The sequence below is a fragment of the Ptychodera flava genome, chromosome 17, assembly GCF_041260155.1.
Source record: "Ptychodera flava strain L36383 chromosome 17, AS_Pfla_20210202, whole genome shotgun sequence".
Lineage (NCBI taxonomy): Eukaryota > Metazoa > Hemichordata > Enteropneusta > Ptychoderidae > Ptychodera > Ptychodera flava.
This window is the reverse complement of record NC_091944.1, coordinates 24,535,524-24,556,704: the sequence shown is the minus strand read 5'-3', so window position 1 is coordinate 24,556,704 and position 21,181 is coordinate 24,535,524. Positions and strand designations below refer to the sequence as shown.

Here is a 21,181-nt window from a genome sequence, read left to right as displayed (position 1 = left end):
ATTTTGTCTCACACTTGCCTGCGGCTCACACACAAAATATCCCCAATTCGTGTGAGAAATCTGATCCCAGGTCCTTGGGGTTGTGAGATTCTATTATTCACTTCATCCTGTCAACGTATTGGGACAAATTATTCGCGTACGGTACGCGTAGATTCATATACAAAGCAATAACTTGGTTGTTTACCACCTTTTCCCAGCTAATGAATGACTTCATTATAAGTAAAAGAATGTAACAATGCAATTAATCTGCTCCCTAGATACCTCCTATGTTATTTTGCCAAGAAAAAAAGGCTGCGAAAAATTTAGTTTCTCCAAACAACGAAACGCTGGTTTTGCAGATCTCCATTTTCTCACGACAATAAACTCTCGGACGAGAAACGCGCAATGCGTGTTGTTTCACGGTTGAATAAAATCGTACAAAAGCAAAATTTTCGCCGTACAAAAATTAGCGGCATGCGAAGTTTATATGCCCTCAATTGAAAATCAAAACACAGCCTCGCTGTGGCACATTAAACACGAAGTAAATAGTGTCAAATAGCAGTGTCTGCAATTGAAAGTACTTACCCTGAGGCGGAAATTTGCTGCGGGTGATTTTACCCTCAAAATGTGATACTTATCTTTGGGGGAAAGCTTTTCCACGTGCCGGTTGAATGCTTACACCATTAAAGTGTATACTTATTGGACACAATGACAGCTTTTTTAAATCCGTACTTGAGTGTTATCTTGATTAATAAAAATGTAAAGTAGAGACTTAGAGGTAGAGATGATATGTATATGGAAGCATGTATTACGGGTATGTATAGTATTCTTTCTGTATGTATGTATGTCTTTCTGTATGTCTTTCTGTATGTCTTTCTGTATGTATGTATGTATGTATGTATGTATGTATGTATGATATGTCTTTCTGTATGTATGTCTTTCTGTATGTCTTTCTGTATGTATATATGTATGTATGTATGGATTATGTATGTATGTATGTATGTATGTACATGTATGTATGTGTGTGTATGTATGTATGTATGTATGTCCAAAGCAAAACAAGTTTTAGAGTTGTAATTTGATCCAAGCCAGCAGTTCCGTATGTTGCTTTCAAAGCATATGACATCGGCGTTATATTTCGACAATATTCATATTCGATATTCTCTCTCTCTCTCTCTCTCTTCTCTCTCTCTCTCTCTCTCTCTCTATCTCTCTCTCGTCCGCTCTCTCTCTCTCTCTCGCTCTTCTCTCTCTCTCTCTCTCATGCTCTCCTCTCTCTCTCTCCTCTCTCTATGCATGTATGAAATTCCGGTAAATTATATATTTTAAGGGACGATCTACGTAAACCTCCATTGGCTGTACGGAACAAATAACGGAACACTAACCGCAAGGTCAAAGAATGGTTTCGACGGTTTCAGCCAATTCAATATTACAGATGTTAGGATACAGTGAAAGCTTTTTATAGAAAACAGCAGCGATGAGTGTACCCATCACCTGAACACCACAATGAAGACGTGAACAAGAGGCAACACGCAAATCACCGTCACAGAGTTATCCAGGTTGTCAAAAAACTTGTACACAACAAAAGCACAACGGGTATAACACTGCCTGCCAAGATAACGTCAATATCTTTCATCAGTTCACGGTTCGGGTGACGAGCTCAACCGATATGATAGAAACACGAATCACTGACAGTTGATGTCCACACACTCCTCAGTTTGTGAAAGATATTGATAATAGTTAAAAACACGGTTAAGGAATGGATGTTATCGTGTTTGACGATGTATTCACGCCATCTGAATGTGTATCTCTCTTAACAATTGCCCAGCCAAGCATCGGGTCACCCGTGGTGCCATGGGAAATGTACTGTCGAGAAATGCAGGAAAAGCTATACGGAGATGGTACAGACCAGGAAATGTTCGATGAAGTCCTGCCACTACGCTTCATAGCGAAAAATTACACGGTAAACGTTACACAGGTGTCAACGCTGTGGCACAAAAATGCGCAAATCCGTTCAAACTGATTTTTTTGTGTTGTTTTTTTTATTTTCGACAGAACTGGAACTGTGTGCTCGGTGTGTTGTGACGAGAGTAGAAAATGCAAAATGCGCACAAGAAAGTACGATAGGAACTGTTACATTATTTGCGAGACACGAGAAAGTGGCGGGTCGAAGCCAGCACATTCTCGCATTCTGGGAGAACCTCACCGACATTCATTTCTATTCATTATCACTATCGAATTATAATAGATGTGAAAAAAATACTTTGGCGGTGATTTTGCTGCCAAAATGGAAACCGATATCATATCGTACAAAAAAAGATTATCTAGGCGGGACAGAGCGCGGTGTTTAAATCAAAACAGCACTTCCATAAGTGAGACTTATGACCTTCAAAAACATTAAATACGTGTTTACTCAGATTTTTTTACCGAGAATCCATGTATTTTTGTTGACGACAAAGCCAGCCGAAGCGCTAACAAGGGCCTTTTTAATGGGCTTCATGCCATACGCAGTGCAGCGGCGGCATTTTCCAAACAGACGAGTTAATAGCAAAACATACGTTCAGGGTACGGTACGCACTTCGTATTCCATTCGGCATTCGGCGTGGATGACGATGTCTTTGACCTTTTCTTCGCTGGGAAATTCTCTGACAGCCTGTATTCATAATGGGCAACGTCAAAACTACATGCATTTCATTTAGTGAAAACTATATATATATATATATATATATATATATATATATATATATATATATATATATATATATATATATATATATATATATATATATATATATAATATTCATCAAATACGATAAGACAAGGATGCACATCATTTATGTTATATGTACAAAGAACTTTCTCTGAAACCAATAATCGCGTGTAACACCGTTGAATGTTTTAATGCTATCGATATAAATTGTTAATATGTTATTTTATGAGCGATCCCATTAACTGATTACAAACCATTTGTGACATGTGATATCATGCTCTATTTTTAGACAGACTGGTAATTTTAGGATTTTGGCCGCGCATTTCTGGCTAAAGCATCAAAGCGTACCTGCAATATAAAACAGGAATAATTGCGGTATAATATTAAAACCATTATCAGCCCATTTTGTACATTTCAACAATCCTCAATTGACACATTTTTTGCTGAAATTGATGCTAAAATGTCGCGTTTCAGGTATCAGATGAACCGCCGTCCCCAGGCTAACGCAATGGTATGGCTGCCTTATCCTTGAGAACTGTGAATGCCGTGTGGACACGGCATTTGTCAATTTCTTTGCATACGAATATCGTAGAAAAGGAAATAACAAAATAGTCACAAGATTTGCGCAACATCCCCCCCACCCGAGAGAGAGAGAGAGAGAGAGAGAGAGAGAGAGAGAGAGAGAGAGAGAGAGAGAGAGAGAGAGAGAGAGGGAGGAGGGAGGGAGGGAGGGAGGGAAAGAGAGAGAATTTATGGCGCAAATGATATACAAACCCGATGTGTCACATCGTCAGCTTTGGTACAGACATGCATATCCTGGTGGTTCCATGATATACGATTTCAAAAATTTATTTCCAATCGCAATAAAAGCTAACATATCGAGGAGGGGTGGGTGAATTACCTGTTAAGGAGAACATCTCGTGATAGATGTGAGATAAAAACAGTAGATCAGGCAGAGTATGTCAGCGTGTCTCATATTTCATAGACAGAATACCTGTCTGTAGCTTTGCGGTCAGCCCGGTATTTCCAAAACCCCGGCCTTGTGCCTCAAGGACATTCCATACTTTCAAATCTTATTACAACCAATCTCTTTCAGGAACAGGGGATCCTCGACTGACAAGATAGAATTGTGATAAATTGGGCGAACAGTTGAGGTTGCCAAAATAAGGCCACACGGCTTCAAGATTGCGTTTCGCTGTAAAGGGAGCATAAAATTTTCCGAAGTTTGCTTGTTGTCTTACATCTGTGTAGCACTTCAGTTCTTACATGTAGGGTGGATTTAATTTGTACGGCAGAAGAGCGGCAACCACTTTAAACTTCGCAAACGACTGTTCAGAAATGGGGCATTAACGCGAAAGAAAATGGAAATTTACTCTAATGCTGTACGTTTTCCCCTTCGGTGGAGTAGGCCCTATATACTTTGAAAAATACCCGCACTGGCAGCATGTTAATGACGTAATTCAGATTGCAATTATGCTGTTTTCCTAGGAGCTGTACACTACGGTAATATTGCACGCCTCGTTTGGGATTAGTAAGCGATGAATCTGTTACGGAAATAGTCATGCAAATTTTACGATTTCTCTTTTGGCGCGCATTTGTTACTCTTTTATTGGTTCATTAACAAAGGGGAAAAGAGATCACCACTACGAACCGTCATGCAATAAGCAAGATTGATGTGGCCACGGGAAAAAACCTCTAAATTTCTAGACAGTCAATTCTCGTCGCATTCTCAGCACGCGTCTATATGTAAATCGTCACATTCCGTCATTTCAAACGATTGTGCAATGTTTATAGTCCGTTGCCTGGCAACGGCCCCAAACAATTTCACAGCGCAGTGGAAGCCTGAGTTGGTGACGTGACTTGCACGGTCAATCAGGTATTTTTTTGGCGGCGAACTGTCCGTCGCAGAGAACAAGATCAAGACGGCAAGATCCACAAGCCATGCACTCATCACAGAGCGGGTTAATTGACTGCTAACTATAGCATCTGTATTGGAAATATTCACATCACTGGCCTGCAGACGACGGTGCGCTTTCCATACGGTGCCCTCTTAATGAGTGTTCATTTCGCATCAAACCCTCGTCAAATCCCTCGACAGCTGATGATAAAATTAGCCAGTCTTATCTCTGCATTCTGAAATGACGCCATTAAAGAATAATACAGAAAGATTGTGCTATCTTACTGTGTGCTATGAAATTATTCTGCATACAATAACGGGAACAAATTGCGCAATCTTTGCGGGATATATTTTCTTAATGTCGCTTTCGCTCGCCACCGCATCAGGCGAAAGTATAAAACCCACTTTGAATGTTAAAGCTATGAAAGTCTGCGTTGACAGAGTGCAAGTGCGCGTACTGCGTCAGATACATCCACACAGTCATCCAAGTTCCTGACGAGATACGGCCGAGCGATGAACGGCAGAGTGCCTTGTTGTTGAAGCGGACAGGCAGTTCCACGTTCTATGATACTAAGCTCTCGGCAGGAGGTTACATTCGACAACTGACGGGACACCGTGCTTAAACGTTGTGTGAAGACTGAATTAGAATTTAAAATACGGAACACCATGAGACGCCCAACGTATATCGCACCAATACAAAAGCACGTCTCTCTACCGTGCACACAGCGTCTCCGCTTCGGTTTTTTGAGCGCGGTTAATTTCACGACGCAAGTATTCTTGTGTCAATTTTGTTCGCAAAGTAGCTTCGATTATACAATTTAGATTCTCGGCAGCACTGACGAGCATCTCCGGATGGTCGGCAAACACAAACATGACGCAAGCCGAGAATATCCATCGTCAAACGAAATTTAAATTTTTATTGTTTCAATGTTTATTTTCAATTACGTTCCGACCCAGAGAATTGAAATGGTGAATTAAATATTTAAACACGTGATTGAGTTTGACTGATTAAACTCAATACAAAGTAGTGCTTTCTATACACATGCTATCCCATCATCTATCTACTTTCCTATCTATCTATCTATCATATGGCTCTACATATCTATGACTCTCCTATCTATCTATCTATCTATCTATCATAGGGCTCTATATATCTATGGCTCTCCTATCTATCTATCTATCATATGGCTCTATATATCTATGGCTCTCCAATCTATCTATCTATCTATCTATCTATCTATCTATCTATCTATCTATCTATCTATCTATCTATCTCATCTATCTATATACCAATTGATTTGACGTCAAAGCATTATTGTAGAGGTTTATTGGATATATGTAGGTATATATATATATATATATATATATATATATATATATATGTATATATAAATATATATATCCAATTCGTTTTCTTGTCAAAGCACTGCTGTACATCGCAAAGAGGCTCACTGAATATTGTAGCATCCGTAGGCGTTCTTTTTCTTAAGTTGTAGCATATCTTTATCAAAGGGGTTGTCATAATCCTAAAATGGGGGGCAGAAAGATGTCAAGATTAAAGAGAATGGCGGAATCTTGACATCTTTCTGCCTCCCCCCCCCCCCATTTCAGGATTATGACATGGTTATAATTAGGAAAAAGTAATACTATGTGTAATTTCCTACTGAGGAGAACGAAGACCTCCCCCCTTTAAGTAAGAGGATGGACACACAGAAATTACCATCTCTACTGCAAGCAAATATCACCGGTCAGAGCGTCAGCCTTCCGATGCGTGTGATGACCCCTCGTTACATGTTTTGAAACCAGACTAATACGAGATTTGCTGTTCAAATGGTGTCCTACGTGTCACGTACACGTACGTCCTCATGGTGGTGCACCACACAGACGACGGACGATGTAGGAAAAAAATGGAATATTTCAATTTATTTCAAGTCCCAATAAGTCATTGACTCATGTAACCTTAGGAGAGACATGAAAGTATTCTGTTTGATTGTCTGTCTTTCTGCCATATATATATAATATTATATAATATATATATATATATATATATATATATATATATATATATATATATATATATATATATATAAATTCGTTTGTAGGAATATTACACACGTACCTGATTCAATAACCATCTGTCCACCATCCGTCGTAACTCAAACATGCCAGTAGCACTCCATTTCAATTCAGATCAACACACAATCCAAGACGTTTCAATAGTTGGCATTGTGAAAATCAATAAAATGGACGACCCGCTTCGAAAAAAGCTGGAATCCTTGTGGATTTCCAAATTACAGACATTAACACCTGACGGCCTAAATATTCACAGCTAGCTACTCCCATTGTCTTTATTCAAATTCCAACACTAGCGCCCTCCCCAGCCACACTATAAATACACATTCAAACATTCTCCCAATTGCCATTCAACATCTGAGCCATTCAAATAGGTAAGAAACAACTCCTGTATTTTCACCATACTGGTCACTTAGTATTTTCTCCGACATGTAACTTTGTACGTTAAATATCACTGTGACTTACTCCGTGTTTGAAACTTTTGATCTGTAGCAACTGAGGAAGTCCTACTTTTAGGACGAAACGTTGTGCTGTTACAATAAACTATTTGAACCAGAAGATTGGTACGTGTGTAATATCCTACAAACGAATTTATCATAACACGGCAACCGACACATGGGACAACCTGAAAACCACAGTCGAACATATATAGATATATATATATATAATATCGTATATATATATATATATATATATATATATATATATATATATATATATTATTATGTATGTATGTATACGTATATATATATATATATATATATATATATATACTGTATATGTATGTATGTATGTATATATGTAATGTATGTATGTATGTATGTATGTATGTATGTATGTATGTATGTATGTATGTATGTATGTATGTATGTATGTATGTATGTATGTATGTATGTATGTATGTACGTATGTATTCCTCTGTGCTGGTGGCACAATCGCGAAGTTCTCATTCAATTAACTTGCTTGACAAAGTATGGATTAATGAGTTATCTTGATCGTTGTTAAACTTACAAAGTTGAAGTTGCTGCAACAACTTGCAGACCTAATACTATATCCGATTCTAGTGCGCGTGTCCGTGTAGTAAACATGGACGTCGTTACCTTTTCTAGTTTCCACGCAAGATCCATCAAAATTTCGGAACACTAATCACTTAGTACTCGTATAGGCAAAGAAAGGTATTATTATATTAGCAACTATAAAACAGTGGAATTATAGCAAAACGAATGTCTTCCCTGTAGGTATCGATGAATGCCCGCACGTGCTTCACACGTATAAACGTAGGTAATCATTGTTTCGCCGAGAGCAATTCTTGAGTCGGCAAAAAGAGCAAACTACTGCCAGCAACGTATAACCGCTCTGGGCATTTTACATGCAAATGTTTCACAAAGTTAGAAATGGCTTCCTAATGCACTAAAAGCCCATATCCCTTCAGAGGGTAGAATGCACAGAAAACCAGGAGAGAAGAGGTCGATATTTTGAAGTCAGCAAATTTTAAGAGTTACAGGTAGTGGGGCTTTAAATTTGCATACATAATTCTGGTAATGTCATTCCTTTGAAAATTACTTTTTTTGACACAAATTCAATGTTACTATCTATACACTGTCTCCTTTGTGATCCGACGCGGGTCTTTTGCGAATCTGCTAACTTACTGAATGGGAACAATGCCATGGAAACGTGAAATCGTACTTGCCTGAGAAAGAGAGAATCAATTCCTGTCGATGTGAGCCTATATGTTTCTTATATCCACGGGTTATGAATTAATAATCGGTTCACGGAAGCTGAGCATCTATGCATAGGCGGTATATTGATGACCGCGCGTTTTGCGAAATATTGTGATCGGGTAAGCTCATGCAAATAAATATTTTAAAAAGAGAACGTCCTTCCCCCTTTCTCTTATTTCATCCAATCCTGAATACTCAAAAGTTTTTTTTTGGCACCTGGACGACTAGAGAGTATTAACATTGCCATGTCACTGAGTCACATACACCACTACGTTAGACCTATAGTATTTATCAGATTTAGGCCTACTATTGTATGCGCCTCGAAAGTGAAAGACAAACTTTTGCTCAAACTTTCAGTCCTCAAGGAATATTTCGATCATTTTCTTTCAAAATCAACAATAAAAATCGGAGGTCACCGTGGAAATTTTGATACTCGAGAAACAAATTATTCAAGCTTTTACTGATATTTGAAATTCAAAATGGCCGCCATCACTGTGTTAACTCTATGGCAAAGAAAAATTTCGAGTTTTGAAAAACTAAGCCGGTGAAAAGTTTTCTTACATCAAGAGCTTTTAAATGAACCCCCATAAGTGGTGGATCAGAAAAAAATTGAAAAAGTTTGAGAGTCCGAATGTCTGTCCCCGAGGCGCGTTGTACCTTAAAGTGCTGGTATAGTTGTTACTCTTCATTATTTTTTTTCTCTATTTTTGTCTAATATGTCAATAGCCAGTTCTTTTTCAATTCACCAAATCATACTGAAGCGCCAAAAGTTTCTAACTTGTAACACAGCACCTATACCTGTAAAATGCAATGTTATTGTTTAAATTTCAATTGCCGTCCGGACCAGAATTCACTCGCCAACAACAACAACGCAATCTACACATGTACAGACTCGGAGCTGAATACTGTGTATCTCAAAATGCTTTTGGGAGTAGAGCAAGAAACTGAAGTTGACATCGAAAATTAAGCTCCGCTCATATACTAGATGAAAAGACGAAGATACTTGTATTTAATTGGTATTAAACTCAAAACGAAGTAAGCTCTATAATTCGTACTAGCTAGCTCACTAAAATAAACATTGATCACTTCTTCTTGATGCTCAAATTTAATGTCATCGTCCAATTTCGCGCGAATTATTGGGTCAATTTAGTTTTCCGTTTCGTGCATTAGTTTGGCGTTAAAAGTGATGAACATCGGACGATTAACCATCAAAAGTGAAAGTTTAGGAACCCGACGGAGACACATGTCAGTTGACAAGCCAATCATTTCAGATATTTGTCCATTTCACTGACCTTGTCAGGTTTCCTGCCACCTGGTTTTCCTGCCGTTTGCCGCGCTGTGCTCAGCAGACGCCGGGGCAGAGCAGACACTATTAAGTAAAAAATACGCAGGTCGACGTGAAGGTCGACTCTTTCGAGCAGAAAATCAATGCAACACCTTTCGAACAAACTCAGGACTTAATAATGCTAGCAGTGAATCACAAAGAGTGATCTTTTCACCGTGCTCTCTCTGTCTGTGTCTCTGGCTCTGTCTGTCTGTCTGTCTGTCTGTCTGTCTGTCTCTTCTCTCTCCTCTCGACTCTCTCAAATCTCTCCTACCTCTCTCTCTCCTCTCTCTCTCTCTCTCTCTCTCCTCATCCTCTCCTCTCTCTCTCTCCTCTTCACTTCTCATCTCTCTCTCTCTCTCTCTCTCTCTCTCTCTCTCTCTCTCTCTCTCTCTCTCTCTCTCTCTCTCTCTCTCTCTCTCGTTATTTTTAATTGTTTAATGTGAATTATTTTAATTTATTTACGATATTCGTTTCATGAGCCGCTCTGCACTTTCATTGTCACTTTATATCAGGCAAGTTGACTTTTCGGGTCCGCAGCAATACGGTATATTTTCGTCAACTTTAACGACCGACGCTGCATAAAGCAAATGGTTTTGATCTTATTATTTATTTATTTATTTATTTATTTATTTATTTATATATTTATTTATTTATTTATTTATCTATATCTTATTTGTGTATTGATCTATCTATATGTCTGTTTGTTTATAAAATTTTACTATAATTGCTCACAGGTTCAACACAAACACATGGCAACTCTTTCTAAATCAGCACGAAAATACGATACCAAAGTGTGTGATGCGCGTATAAGAGTAGTTTTTAAACCACCGTTAGATGTAACGTTTGACGACTTTTCCACTGTGGTTCACCTGTAAAATCCTCTCTTTTTATAACAAAAAAAACATGTTCAATGAATGTTAGATGTCAAATGTTTTTATTTAAGTTCCGTTAACTTTCTGATGTATTTTCCAGCATGTCTGTGTTTCGTTTGGAGTCCAACTTCCAAAATCGTGACGAAATGATAAATGTCCCAACACAGCAACACAGCTGTCATGTGTTTACTGCCAAATGTTTTTTTTTTGTTGACAACTAAATATTAATCCGGATTAGGATCGATTTATCAACGATAATATTTTACGATGTACACATTATGAATTTCAGACTAAAATAGTACCATTTCTCGGCAGTGATATTGTAATCTATAGCCTTTTTTGTAATAACCATACAACACACTCTGAGGGAAAGATAGGGGATAAGAATGCATCTATGGTGCGGAGGAAAATTAACGATACTATCAGCAGTAACACTCGTTGTCTCGTTACGTTAAAGGGACATTATTTGTATCTTTTGACTTTTTTTCATTTTTTCGATGACTGAAATCCCTGGTCAAATCAATAGGAGACCTAAATTGTGACTATGGACGGGTTCAGGATATGTAAAACCACCTTCTTGCTGTTTACGGCAAGTTCAATGTTGGTAAGGTCGTCCGCGCGATTTGAACCAACCGCCATTATTGAACCCAAGCACATGACCAATATTCTTCGCATACGTCAACGATCAAAGTACAGCTGGAACGTGAACTCCTGTGACCTACACACCAACTTCAGCACAATGGATATCGAGAAGCACACGCCCATAAACAGATGCACGTCCTCACACTCACTGTCAAATAGTGAAACTAAGCAGGGCATTTGCTTGTAAGTTTGATTTTAGTATCGATGACACGGACTGTGAAACAAATAAAACCATAGACGCAATTGGGTCAATGGTAAAACTAAAACGATGTCAGATTGCTGTGGTGATAGTGAAACAGGTACAGAGTATGTATTTTCTGTGCATTTGATCGTTAGCAAATCTTCGTCAACTTTCAAGATTTTTAGAGCGTTTTCTTGCCATTACGTTGGTTTCGTTTTACAAACGTGACATGATCACTTGTTGAACTTGGAAACAATCGCACTCGGACTGAACAGTGCCACGTGTAGTGCATCAGTGACATCGTGACACCGCGCCGGGCGAGTGCCCTGTAACCTCCACAAATGTAATAATCTCCACAAATGTAATATCAACCACAATTGTAATAAAATCAACCACAAATGTAATAAAATAGTCAACCATTAATGTAACAACCCGCAACCACAAATGTAATAAACAAATTAACCATAAATGTAATAAACTCAACCATAAATGATAAACTTGAACTTGCATATGTGATCATTTGTTTATCAATGCCCTGAGTAAAATAACTTTAATAAGACTAGTATAATGTTATTGCATACTTTCCTGAAACTAGGTTTCCTTTCCGAAACACAGAATAGCACTATCAGAAAACGGCGAGGTACCGATAAAACCGTTAGATAATGGAAGTGGAACAGCAGTTCTAGACACTGGTAATTACATAATAAGGAAGCGTCAAAGTAACTCGTCAACCAGTGATACCACACAAAGTTTATGACTGATGACTCAGAACAAATAACAAAGAAATATACAACCTTATAACAGAAACGACACAAAACATGTTGACGAGAACATGTATCCATATTTAAATCTAGTATAAACAATAATAACACTACCTTGAACACAGTAGAACAAAATTAGACATCCTAACATTCCCAGTGAAGGAACAAACTTCAAGTGGGACAACATAGAAATACAGAAAATCTATCGATTATTCCACACAATTTATCCACTGAAGATGAATTTGAGGCGACTGATTAAGAAAGTACGGCAAATTTTCGAAAAAACGGCGTTAAAGGATCGTAGTGTTATACAGTCTCCTCCACTCTGGAGTAGAGACTGCACTGACGTTCAGTATTACAGCTGTGTCTCGCCATGGACAATTAATTTCTGTACACAAAATAGGGAAACGTAAAATACACTTTACAAAACACACTAAACGCAAACAATTAAGATATGAATAATGTGTGGAGTTGCTTTCCTTATTACATAGATAAATATTTAAGGGCTAATTCCTCAATTGCAACGACAAAATAGATTTATTACATTTATGGTTGACAAGTATTACATTTATGGGTGATTTTTTTTATTACATTTATGGTTACCATTTATTACATTTGTGGTTGGTGTTTTTATTACATTTATGGTTGATTTTTGTTACATTTATGGGCGATATTACATTTATGGGTGCATTTTATTACAATTGTGGTTGATATTACATTTGTGGAGATTATTACATTTGTGGAGGTTACAGTCGCTCTCCATGCTGATGTACTGCTCCGCGCTGTGAGTCACCTCTCGACAAACAAGATCTGTTTGAATGTTGTTATTCTCTGTGCATTGTGCAATTATTTGTATCAGTTGAATCGCATTTCGAACCAAAAGTGAGTACATCGCAATGACAGTTGCCGAGACCCTATACGTCGCTTACGGCCTCTGTGTCTCGCGACCCACTCCCAAAAGTGGGCATTGGTAAGTATTGAAGCGTAGCTGAGGTAGCCATCGTGTGCCTAAGGGACCGTTCAGTTTTTACGGCGCGGGGGGGGGCGGCAAAATCCAGGGGGGGGGGGGTCATCATAATTTGGAATCCGCAAAGGGGGGTCATCGCTTTTTCACTGGTAGGAAAGGGGGGGGTCACCACATTTTCAAAAACATAATACCAACAATAAAGTTCACTTTATGCCATGGCCATGATCGACCCTCTTTACCGGCGGGCCGCCTTCGGCGGCCACTACAATAAATATACATTATGTATTACCCATGACCCTCTTAACGGCAGACGCCTTTGGCGGCCCACTCCAATTAGGTTTACTTCATGCAATGGCCATGATCACCCTCTTTACGGCGGCCGCCTCGGCGGCCCACTACAATAAATTGACTTATGTAATACCCCACGGCAATCTTAATGGCCGCACGCCTTCAGCAGCCCTGTCCAGTAAAGTTTACTTTATGCAATAGCCATGATCGACCCTCTTTATCCGGCGGGCCACCTTTGGTGGCCCACTAGAATAAAGTTGACTTTACGTAATGGCCCATGACCCTCTTAACCGGAGGGCTGCCTTTGGCGAACCACTCCAATAAAGTTTACTTTATACAATGTCCATGACATAAGTTGTCTATGGAAATGAAGTTAAAAATTGCCTTACAGTCGTCCTAATTAACAGACGTTTCAATGGATGTGGCTGAGAAGTTTGTGCACTGGCATCTCTGCTACACGAATAAAGTGTGCCGCGTACCGGAGTTCAAATCCAAACCATGCGGGTAAATTTGACATATGGGTTTTGGTTATTTTTCAGCGGGGGGGGGGGGGGGTCATCAATTTTTTCATCTGACAAAGGGGGGGTCATCTTTTTTTCACGAAAAAATGCAGGGGGGGTCTAATTTTTTTGAACACGCGGCGACAAGATTTTGCCGCCCCCCCCCCCAGGCCGTAAAAACTGAACGCTCCCCTAAGCCGTGCGTACAGGTCTGTGTGTTCCCGCGTTATACGGCCTCCACGCCGTATAACGCGGGAACACACAGACCTGTACGCAGGGCTAATCGTGTACCCAAGCCGAGGTGCAGGTGTGCTCAAAAACGAAACTCAATGCAAGCTTGGGATTAAAAATGGGTTGTTTTTGGTGGAGAAACTGCACGCCGCAACCGAGGTGCTGCCAGCCCTGCCACGCAGACGGACGGTGACATGATGTACGTGTCAGTCGTCAAAGTACATTGCTTCAATTTCGCGACCACCTCGACAATAACATGACTGTCTACTGAAGTTTATCCCTTCATTTTACTCTGTTTTCACATTTCTATGCCCACAGGCTTTGGGCAAGTCTACATATGCATATGGAGGAACAAACGGGACGAAAAAAATCCGCCACTATAGGCCTTGTCGTCGACTTCTTGCAGCTTGTAGGCATTTGAAATGCCCAAAATGTGCTCTCCAGCAGCAAGGAATAGTGTTTCTGAGAGCAGGATTGGCCGTCAAGATCTCCATGAAAAACTGACCGTCAAAATGTAACTGAGCAAACGGCATCAGTAATAGGGAATCCGAAACTGCAATACTGCGCTTTCGACTTTCACTTCGCGTGGTTTTATTTTTTTACACGCGGATGCTTATAGCGGCCCATAGCAGTTAGCAGTGTGGTCTGATCGCAGGTACTAGGTCACCTTGCCAACTCTTGAGGTTAAAAGTAGCCCACCATTAACCCCTGACCCAAGGTTTTTCTATACAGAGTACGCAAACGGGATGGAAGTTGTCTATGGTCGACCGTTTTTTAGACATCTTTCAGTAAGTCGAACAACATTATCAACTGCTCGTTTGCAACAATATAAGGTCAAAAGATACAATAATGTCCCTGTAATTGGTTTACATTGTGGCATTGAATAATATTGTCAATTATGAATGGTCATATTCATTTCGAGCGTGTTAATTACTTGGAGTTCAGAGTTCATCACTGGTAGAGACAGAAATAAATTACACAAGGATGTCATCACGCGTTTTATACCAATTATGGCGTTCAGTACAAAATAGTTGTATAATAACACAATTACTGACGACAGCGTTTGTGTAACACGGTATAATTGCCTTTGATAGCATGCTTAAATTAGGCTCTAAAATGGTATTTAGATAAATAATAGCGTTCATTGACATGTTTAGCCTAGGGCTCAGGAAGCGCGCCGCTCGTCTGAAAAAAAGATAACTTACAACAGGGCAAGGCTTGTGATGTGTCTGTTAATGCGGGTAACTTTTTGCTGAATAAACACGTGACAAAATTGCAGTTTTTACCTTCTTATAACATATTTGCAAAACGAACAGCTACAGACTGGCAGGATCTGCCTCCATCTCAAGTTCAAAACTGAATGTTATGCATACATGTATTGGACTGTTATGGAGATGACTTCAGCCAACCCTCCAGAACTTTTGTCCCTCTGTCCGGCACAAAGGTTGGTATATTTTATGTAAGCCGTCGATACGTTTTACGAATAGCTTGGCATTATGAATTCAGACACAGTGACAGACAACTCAAAGTTGATGGTATATTAACACCCAGCTTATCTACATACAATCTATACACACGCTTAATTGTCGGAACATCCACAAGGTCATCGAGCGGACGGCTTCATGAACACGATAGAAGTCTAGGGGTAAATATCTCTAATATGAAGTATGATGTTTTCGTTAATTTACGAGATTGCTAGGTATCGTTGCTTAATGAATACTTTCGTTTATTAAGTTATGTAAATTATTGCCAGGTAATTATTTTTCGAGTCGGTTGTATGGATTAATTTCCACCTTGAATTATTATAATTGATTGAATCGAATGAGATACAATTATTATAATAAAGCTCAGAGGGTATAAATATTAAGAGTATTTAAACAAGCTTGAAAGTAGTAGTTTTGAGATGATAGCAACCGTCAGCAGATTCTTTTTTAAAGGTATACTGTCAACTGTTCCAATTTTGCTACAGTTACCATGGAAAGAGAAAATCTAACCAATCACAGATTATAAACGGGTGGCCGCTTTTTAAAAACAGCGCCCTCACATGGGCATTTTGAATACCAAGGAACGCCCCTTTGACCATATATGGGCGTATTTAGATTACAGGTGACTGTATACTTTTAAACATCGTTGTCCAGATATCACTTCACACGTAAGCATAAAACGGTGTCAACTTTGAGGACTGAGTGTCTCGCGTGGCAATTCCGTGATGGCTCTTAAACGTGAACTGTAATTGAACTGGTGCATGTTAGTTTGAAGGCACATATTTCTAGTTATAACATACGCTTGCCCTTCCACTGTTGCCGTCATTGAACTTGAAAATCGTCATATCGTCTTGGGGCAGCTTTCAGGAAAAGGAAGACTTCAAAATAAGCTACCGTTATGATGACGCGATACAGTAATGCGCCATCTTCACATTATTAGTAAAAATAATTAATACATGCAAAGATGTAGTTCACAATATTTAACAACAATGTAAAACCAAGAACACAACATTTTTTTATTTACGTTGCGATACACTATTACTTGTCTGCATTGCTTCTGAATGTAATCCAAGCCTTGTTTATTTTTCATAAAACAGGTCTCTAGCTCCCGTCGTGAAATTTGACTGTCTGCTGACTATGTATGTGCAATGACAAAATATGGCGCGAATAATCACAAGTGTCACGCTAGTAAAGCGACTGTCGAAAGTGGGTCATTTATATCAAAATTATTGGACGGCTGGAGGTGAACAGCCCCAGGCTGATATGTGTAATTTAATATTCAACTCGATTGGCTCTCGACTGAGGCTATATTACTCGACAAGATTGCTTTATTTGTAGCATCAGTCTAACAGTCATATCAGTGAACGATTGAGTGGGCCAAGTCAGTCTTTTTTTCAACGACAGTTCTTTGAAGAAAATGTAATCCATTGGTATTCTCATGAGAAAGCTAATTTACAAGAAGGAATGTAATTGAAAGTTTGAATTCCTGAGCAACATGCCACAGTATGACCTTGTTTCATACAATTAGTCCATAGGTCAGATGATTAGCCCTTGCTCAGCAAGTTCTTTTGTAGTGGCTTCGTTTTTTCAACTATGAGAGGGTATTGACTGCGACGCTTAAATTGATTCTTTGCAAATCACTGAAGTTGAACTTTGTGATGTGAATAGCATCCTTGCATTCTAATTCTAGCTTCTTTTTTACTGTGTTTTAAAGGTATACTGTCACCTGTTCCAATTTTGTCACAGTTACCATGGAAAGAGAAAATCTAAACAATCACAGATTTTAAGCGGGTGGCTATTTTTTAAAAACAGCGCTCTCACATGGGCATTTTGAATACCAAGGAACGCCCCTTTGCCCATATATGGACATATTTAGATTACAGGTGACTGCATACCTTTAAGGTAGAATGCGCCTCGGGGACAGACATTTGGCCTCTCAAACTTTTACAATTCTCTTCTGATATACGACTTCTTGGGGTTCATTTTAAACCTCTTGATGTAAGAAAACTTTTCGTTGGCTTAGTTTTTCAAAATTCGAATTTCTATTTTTCTCCATAAAGTTAACACAGGGGTGGCGGCCATTTTGAATTTCAAATATCGGTAAATCTTGGGTTATTTGTTTCTTTAGTACCAAAATTTGCACGGCAACTCCCGATTTTGATCCTTGATTTTGAAAAAGAATGGGTGAATTATTTCTTAAGGAAAGTTTGAGCAAAAGTTTAAGTCTTTGACTTTCGATGTGCATATTACCTTAAAGCTGAGCAACTTCAGCGTACACCTATATCAATTGGCACGGGTATACAAGTAGATTTCATCAGTTCAGCTTCAATACATGTACACGCAAAAGCGATGACCAGTGGATATTTATGAACTGGTCTAAACCGAGTGGTGTACCTGTTGCTGATGTGGACTGTTGCTAATATATTGAAATTCTGGGGTGGAACCTTTAAGAGGGATTCCCTAGCGACCTCTATTTCGTCGCTCGCACGTGTTCCGAGTATGCTACTGTATATCGCGTACGAAGCCCAGCTATGCTCGCATCGCGATCGGTCTGATTGCTGTATTTTCGCTGTCAATATTTTGGTATAGTCAAATTGCGATTTTATCACTACCTTCTCATGCGATGATATCTGTGCATGTGCATCTGTTGTAGTCGGAATCAGCATGTTCGTCTCTCTCTCTCTCTCTCTCTCTCTCTCTCTCTCTCTCTCTCTCTCTCTCTCTCTGATTCCTGGTGATGTATCGTTTGCATAACTCCAATGTCAAAGTGACAGAAGTGAGTAAATAATAGACTTTGCAACTGACAGACCTCGCATGCGCAATATCAAAGTGTGTAGTTTGTGGCCAACAACACTGTGCGTGCTACTTTGACATGCACTGGGGAAGAGAGCACAGACTTACGCCACGTACATGCCGCGACCGTGAGGAAAAGGTACTAAGATATTTCAGTGGCGTATATCTTGTAACTTCATCCTAGGAATTACATAAGACAGGGAGAATGTCATGTCACCAGTGGCAGTCTGAAAAAAAAACGTGATATGAACGCAAGATTGCACCATATCTGCCACAGCGTTGAACAATCTCCCTTCAGCGAGAATACGATTTAGCTTTGATAGCGATACAACCATGTATGTCTTGACGACATAGCGAAGCCGTACCGGGAGGAACTTACCGATTTACCGATCCAAACACCTAGCTATATGTTTCAGTGGGATTTTTTTGAAAATGTCATGTTAAGTATTTTCATTTGTTCTTTCGAGACCGCACATTCGATCACGTACGCTCCACTTCTGTTTAATGATGAAAATATATGACCCTCGTAAAATGTTCGCCACTTGCCTGGCATAAGTGCAACTCGAATTTCCTCCTGTCGGTGTTCAGTACGGGAAAACCGCGTTCTCTACAAAAAGAGAAGATGGGGCCAGAATATGGCATATGAAATTTAAAAACAACATTTTCAGTAAACAATTATAAGAGCGAAGTCCAGGGTTAGGGATAATCGTGACCAGAAAAGCGTGGAGAGAGCGATAACAGAGTAAATAGTCTAATGTTAACATACAGTTTCGAATCAAGACTTATCATAAGTTTTTTTTTTCTCAGCGCCAGAAAACGACGGCGTTTATACTACCCAAGTATTGAACACAAACAAATACGTGGAGAAACCATTACGGTTAAAAAAATCAATGCCAAGAGCTTTACACGCACGATCTGTATGACACGCTTGCATTGTGTTGAACTCACTGATTCATTTTTCCACACTTTAATCAACCCGCGCGTGAATATCGCAGGAAAGCTGGAGCGCCATAAATCAATATTGGCGCATGCCCTGATTGTAGGCTGCCGTTCCTATCGTGACCCCTGGTTCCCCGATTACAGACATCAGCCTTGTACATGTAATTGAAGATATCGGTTGTCTCGCAACGTTTAATAAAGTACATGTATATCTTTTATAGACATGTTATTTGTTTACAAGCGATTACTCTTAAGGTGTAATACTCGTTCTGGCGTTTTCCAGCGTACTTCGATGGATGAACTGTGAATGTGTTTCTGGAGGGGGAATGTTGAATGTCGCAAGGGGCTGATACATCATCGTCCAACGAGGTCATGCCGAGTGCTTGCCCGCATCATTGGACGAGACGTGATTCACACATCTGGCGCAAGGCGACGGGCTTTCTTGTTACGTCATTGCCAAAACACACACTACTGAGCGAGGAGAATCTTGACAGTTTTATGTCAGGAGTCTCGCATTTCATCTCAGAGGCCCGGCTCAGAGCGCACGTGTATTCGGCTGCGGCTTGACAGCCTCATCACTGCCGCAGAAGATGTGTGAAATCACTGGCCCGGTGGAAGGTGCGTGACTGGGAAGTACTGAGAACAGATAACTGAAGCTTTTCAATCAATATGAAGTACCACTTACCCGATCACTTTGATTGCGTAGTTTGTGTTAGTGCATTTAACGGAAAGCCAGATCTGTGGAACGTTGAGACGAGATGTTTACAAGATCCAGCGGCGACCCACTGTACTGGAATGTGAACGTAGCCAAGTTGCCCTCCACAGACCGCGGATAATGCAATCAACTCTAACATCCTACAAGGGAGCCATTTTCATCAATCGTACGTCTGGTTGCCATGGACACCAACTCAAAAACGACCATTGCCTTGGGTAAAGTAACAGGGGCTGTCACAGAAACCTCGTACGGATATTATCGTCCTTACACAGTAGGGATTGCTGTAATCGGGTATTTCACAGAGGGAGATGGGAAGTATATCGACTACGCATGCCCGTGTTTGCTTTCGTTCACAGTCTGTCCGCAGGGAATATGCATTGCGCAGGCGCAACACTTAAGACATAGCACACACACACACATATATATATGTATATATATTATATATAAATATAAATATATGTATATATATATATATATATATATATATATATTATTCATTATTACTTTTTACTTGAAGTAATTTGTGTTATATATGTATATATATATATATATATATATATATATATATATATATATATATATATATATATATATATATATATTACGAATATGAAAATTTTATTCCAGGTGAATGGGTGATGCGTTTTAGATGATTGTCCGGATACATACAGTGTAATTAGACGGATTGACAGAGAGGAAAACAAACAAATAGACATACAGACAGACAGAGAGTCGGAAAGACACCTGAGGCTGGGTGATGCAAAGAAACAAGCAGAGAATAGAGAGAGATGTGGAGGTATATACCCTGCCAGTCTGTCAGTTTGTTCGAATGTGACACAGACTGGCAAACAGAGAGACAAACAGGGAGGGTTGGGAATCCAGGGGAGGTGAAAACAAGCAAACGTACCCATGGCAGAGCTCAGACAATTCTCTGACTGGTTTGCGGTTTGTGTCTGACTCTCAGCTGTTAACTGAACGAATGAACAATTACAAGCAAAACTATGGCATAGCTACTGTCTCATTTGATTTTGAGTAGCCAATTGTACTGCAAGTTGTTCATAGAATTATTGTGAAATGTGATCTTTTGTCATCAAATTACTA

The 21,181-nt window shown here is 39.4% G+C and overlaps 1 protein-coding gene across 1 annotated transcript in view; it reads right to left on the bottom strand.

Annotated features, from left to right (window-relative positions):
• LOC139115848 (adenylate cyclase type 3-like) overlaps positions 1-20,390 on the bottom strand; it is a 92,199-nt gene extending 71,809 nt beyond the window's left edge. The window contains exon 1 of the mRNA XM_070678242.1: positions 20,051-20,390. The gene's annotated coding sequence lies outside the window, so the exon portion shown is untranslated. The remainder of the gene's footprint in view (positions 1-20,050) is intronic.
• Positions 20,391-21,181: the final 791 nt, after the last annotated feature.